We start from the raw sequence: 6,000 nt of genomic DNA, 5'->3' as shown, positions 1-6,000 counted from the left end.
TGATTATAAATTAGGGGTGTTATCAGTTATCATGCAAACTGATTGTAAAGGCTTTCGTGAGAGTCATAAACCGTCTGCTTCTAAAGGTAGACTCTGCAAAGCCACTTTAAGTCAATCATATCGTGTTGCTTATTTTCCGATGTCATATACAGGCTTGTGTGAGAGCTGCCAGATAACATGCCTGTGCAGTTCTCACCCCGTATACGTGTGGCAGCTTGAACTCACCGTGAACTGCACAGGTCCAGGAAAGGGGAAACGTCTCTTTCCTCATGCCTCCCATTCGCCTCTCTTTGAAAAGCGTGCGCTTGCAAAACAGGCGCTCGAGCTCCCCTGACAGTCTGCAAACTTATCACCCTGTCATTTTCCTGCAGGCTCTGATGTCTCTGGGACCTAATTGTAATGGCAGTCATGTGATAAAAAGAGGGAGGCTTTGAACGGAGGGGAGTAAAGGCGTGCCCCTCTCGGACCGTTCGTCCTCTCCATTTGTCAGGCTGTCTGCCCTTGTCCACCCCTGGGTTTTCCCATGTGGCTGCAGAGCAAGACAGATGGACATAACGGACGGATGGACGGACAGGGACGCCCTTCCCTCTGCTGTGAACTCAGACTCACACGAGCCAGGCTTGATTCATTAATCTTATGATGTTCACTGAGGGAACATGATATCATCAAGTTGTTGCTTGGTTTGAAAAGTTTGTTTAGAGTGTTAAATGTATGAAGGCAGACACGTCGCCAGGAGACAACGTCATTTCACATTTCTGCAAACACTAAGCTACATTTGCACGTTTCATACGTATCATCAGTGAAGTGTAGTATATGAGCTGATGCCAGGAAGTTGAAGGGATGGTGGATGATGTGTCACCTTGGCGAGACTCATGCCAAGATGCTGACCACTGTTCAAACCCTTTGTGACGTTTCCACAAGGGTTTGTGGCACCGAATCCGAGTGTTTATCACTGACACATGCTGTGTTTCCCAGCGGCATCTGAGGCGCTAACCCTGGGTGTTTTCCACCTACCTGTATGTGCTTTTCTAGCGGCCGCTGCACCACCAGCACCAGCCAATCTGCAGACCACTGTTTAAAACAAGCAACACTGGTTGTTTTTTGACAATCTTTTGTTTCCACCAGTGCTTGAGCCACCAAACCTGGGTATCGTTCACCAACTCATCCCTGCTTTTCCAGCTGCTTTTGTGCCACCAGACCACTGTTCGAAACCAACAACACCCATTGTTTTTTGGGGACCCTTCGTGACATTTCCACTACTGTTTGTGGTACTGAACCTGGGTGTTTTTCACCGACCCATGCACCACTAGACTCCTGCCAAGCTGCAGAACACTGATCAAAACCAGCAACACTGGTTGTTTTTTGGCAACTTTTGCAGCTTTTCCACTGGTGTTTGGGCCACCAAACCTGGGTGTTTTTAGTGGCACATCACAGTTTCCTCACTTTGTTTGTGGCACTAAACCTAAGTGTTTTTCACTGACCCGGCCGTCCTTTTCCAGCAGCTTTTGCACACCTGCCAAGCTGCAGGACACCGGTTGTTTTTTGGCGACTCTTTGCAGTTTCCAGTGGTGTTTGTGGCATCAAACCTGGGTGTTTTTAGTGGCACATTGTGGCGTTTCACAACAGTGTTTGTGACACGGAACCTGGATTGTTTTACCAACACATCGTACGATCCCTCAGTGGTGTTAAAGCCACCAAATCTGAGTGTTTTCACCAAACCTGGGTGTTTTTAAGGGCACATTGCGACATTCCCCAGCCACCAAATGTCACATTTAGACATTTCTAGCTTGGTTAGACCCACCAAACCTGCGTGTTTTTACTGACAGGTTGTCAGTCATCTCAGCTTAGTGGGCCTGGGTGTTTTTCGCCGAAACATTGTGGCATCTCCCAGTGGCGTTTGAGCCACTAAACCTGGGTGTTATCACCGACCCGTCCCTGCTTTTCCAGCGGCTTTTGCACCTCCAGACGCAGGTGTCAAGCTGCAGAGTGCTTTTCAAAACCAACAATACTAGTTGTTTTTTGGCGACTTTTTGCGGCGTTTCCACTGGTGTTTGTGGACCCAAACCTGGGTGTTTTTTTCTGAACCTACATGTGACATTTCCCATTAAGCAGTTTTTTATGCCACCAAATGTGGGTGTTAAAGCCAAAACATGATCTCTTCCTGACAATAACCAAGTTGTTTTAGTGCCTAAACCGAGCCACACCTTCACCACAGCTTTGTCTAAATGTAAAGTTTCAAATTTTTTTTATACAAAATAATGTACAAATATAACGTATCTGTGGTTTGCAGACACAAACATTTTTTCTGGGTATTCAGTTGATGTCTGAGGTGTCTGAGATGTCAAATCTGATTTCCTGTCTCTGTCTGGCATGCAGCCGATCTGTCAGGTCCACACTATTGTCTTGTCTGTCTACACACACGCCTAACATTTGACCCAGTGTCTCTCAACCTACCTTTCTCTGTCTGCCACTGGTTCCCGCTTTGACTGTGCGTCTGCTCATTTCAGGAAGTTTCACCACCCTCTGGCTGTATCGAATGACTTTGAGTCAAAGAGCTGCTAATCAGGAGAAACTCAAACTGCACTTCCTTAATTGGCTCGCTTTCACCCCCCGTTCTGTTTTTTCTCTCCTCAAATCTGCAGATAAAAATAATTTCTCCTTTTATTTTTTATAATAAGTGCTAGTAGTGCTTGGCGGGATAAGCGGGATGTGAAAATTGCCTGGACCACAGAACAAAACTTGTTAATTTCACAGCTGAGCTTGAAAGAAAGGAATTATGGGGCTTTACTGTCGATCAGTGCAATCACAAAGTTGCTTCACACAACGACCTTTTAACCTTTACATAAACAAATACTGGTGTTGGATGACACGCAATACATTTGACACACTGACAGGCCAAATCTACATAGCAATAACACAGATGGGATGATCTGCTGGTGAATGCCGTTTCCACATGGGGACACGAATCTTTCTATCTCAATCTCCCTTTCCGTCTGATCCACGAGCTTAAGCAGTCAAGTGAGTGGATTTATAGACCTGAGGCTTATGGCTTAGTCATGATTGCTTGAATTGGCTGCGTCTCAATTAAAATAAATGGTTTTTACCTCTAATGAGAGAACGGGACGTGGGGGAAGACAGAGACAGCTGTAGAAGCTCACTACATGCTCATTGATTTAAATAAAGGCATCGGAAAATAACATGACAAACTGGTGCTTTCTGTCCTGCCAATGAACAATTTTTCAAGAAAATTGAGAAAAATCATGTTTCCAGATGCAAGAGAGATGAAAATGGCGAGTGGGGCCTCAAGGAAACTTTAAATCATGTGTGTGAGTGGTCTTTAGAGCATGTTATATGTTTTACAACAGCCACAAAGGTCAAAGTTCAAATCCTCTAAATTTAAAAGTTAACATATCCTCAAAAATAAGGCCTCTTCTTCTTTTTGCTCCCATTTTCTCTACTTACACTTGTGAAGTCTTTTTTTTTTTTTACTGTGTTCAGCTGTAAAACATTTGAGGAAACTTTATGCTTCCCCATTCAGCTGCGAGTGTAACTGGAGGTTCTCCGCCGCCTATAAAAAAACAGAGGGAAAGGAAAAATGGTTGAGGGCAGGATGAGGTCCTCGTCTCTGTGTCTTCATAGTGCGGGCCTCGGGCCAGGCACACTCTCATGCAAAACCTCATCCCCGCAACTCTTTTCTCTCCACTTTTTTTCCCTCCCTCTTTCTTTCTGGCAAAACAGTGAAGCTCCATAAAAATGAATCATGCATCTGAAAAATACGAAATGTGTACAGTGGAGCAGATCGCATCTGTTACTTTACACAGAAATGTGTCTGGTGTGTGGATTGGTGGGGGAAAATATTCTTTTATAAGCATTTTAATTGAATGATCTGTTATGAATTCATACATGTAGAAACTTAAATGCACATTATTTGGAAAAATATACTTGTATTTTTTTTCCCCCAAGCAACCCAAATATCAAAAAAAAAAAATTGGTATTGCACATTCCTGCAAACCACAGATACGTTAGGCCTACATTTACACATTATTATGTAGCAGATACATTGAAAAAATACCTGGATTTGTGGGCACAATCTGACAAGTAACGCAATGGTATCTCTGTGAAAAACAACCGCTTGTTATGCCACTGTCCGGGCAGGAAACAGATGGTTTGGTAAAAACCAGACGCTTTTTTTGGCACTATCTCCGTTGGAAAAACAGTGATGTCTCGGTTAAGAATAACCTCATTTGTGGCACTATCTCCACTGGAAAAACAGCGATGTCTTGATTAAAAACAACTGCTTTTTGTGGAACTATCTCCATTGGAAAATTAGTGATGTCTTGGTTAAAAACAACCTCTTTTGTGGCACTATCTCCACTGGAAACACAGTGATATCTTGGTTAAAAACAACCACTTTTGTTGCACTATCTCCACTGGAAAAACAGTGATGTCTCAGTTAAAAACAACTGCCTTTGTGGCACTATCTCAGCTAGAAAAACAGTGATGTCTTGGTTAAAAACAACCGCCTTTGTGGCACTATCTCAGCTAGAAAAACAGTGATATCTTGGTTAAGAATAACCTCATTAGTGGCACTATCTCCACTGGAAAAACAGTGATGTCTTGATTAAAAACAACAGCTTTTCGTGGCACTATCTCAGCTACAAAAACAGTGATGTCTCAGTTAAAAACAACCGCAACAGTTATGTCTAAGTAAAACAAAAAAAACAAAAAACAAACAAAAAAAAGCTTTTTCTGGCGCTATCTCCGCTGGAAAAACAGTGATGTCTCGGTTAAAAACAACCACTTTTGTTGCACTATCTCCGCTGGAAAAACAGTGATGTCTCGGTTAAAAACAACCGCCTTCGTGGCACTATCTCACCTGGAAAAACAGTGATGTCTCGGTTAAAAACAGCCGCCTTTGTGGCACTATCTCAGCTGGAAACACAGTGATGTCTTGGTTAAAAACAACCACTTTTTGTGGCATTATCTCCGCTGGAAACACAGTGATGTCTTGGTTAAAAACAACTGCTTTCGGTGGCACTATCTCCACTGGAAAAACAGCGATGTCTTGGTTTAAAACAACCTCTTTTGTGGCATTATCTCCGCTGGAAACACAGTGATGTCTTGGTTAAAAACAACTGCTTTCGGTGGCACTATCTCCACTAGAAAAACATCGATGTCTCGGTTAAAAACAACCACTTTTTGTGGCGCTATCTCCACTAGAAATACATTGATGTCTCGGTTAAAAACAACCACTTTTTGTGGCATTATCTCCGCTGGAAACACAGTGATGTCTCGGTTAAAAACAACCACTTTTTGTGGCATTATCTCCGCTGGAAACACAGTGATGTCTCGGTTAAAAACAACCACTTTTTGTGGCACTATCTCCACTAGAAAAACAGTGATGTTGCTAAAAACACACCCATGTTTGGGGGCTAAAAAGCTGCAAGAAATACAGCAATGACAAGGCAAAAAACCTGTTTCGAACAGTTGTCCGCAGCTTGGCAGACGTCTTGCCTGGGTCTTGCCATCCGCAATTCCCTCCACTTCCTGATGAAAAAATCAGCTCATATACATATAATCATAGCTACATCACTTAAGAAATGCTAATGTGATAAGTATCTTATTGCAGAAATGTACAATACCAACATTTACCTCTGGCAATTGGGCCTTCCCAAGAGTTAGATGAGAAGATTGACTGATACCACTCTTACGTCTGTATGGTAAATATGAAGCTGGAGCCAGCAACTGGCGCTTTGAGCACCCTGAGCCGAGTGCCATCCAGTTCCATTATATTGGAGAGAAGGCAGATGTCTCTACAGCTGATATCTCGAACACTTGACAGTGCACACCAAAACAATCTAGACTGATAAATAGAACTACAGGGAAGAGGGAAATATGTATTTTAATTTGGGGCCAAACTGTCCCTTTAACCAGTCAGGCCCACATATTTCAACAAATAAAGCTTTTGATATTCAGTGCATTTAAACATGGAGGCAACTC

This window comes from Epinephelus fuscoguttatus, linkage group LG23 (assembly GCF_011397635.1).
Source record: "Epinephelus fuscoguttatus linkage group LG23, E.fuscoguttatus.final_Chr_v1".
In the NCBI taxonomy this organism is placed as follows: domain Eukaryota; kingdom Metazoa; phylum Chordata; class Actinopteri; order Perciformes; family Serranidae; genus Epinephelus; species Epinephelus fuscoguttatus.
The sequence above is the reverse complement of the archived record's forward strand: the minus strand, read 5'-3'. Positions refer to the sequence as shown.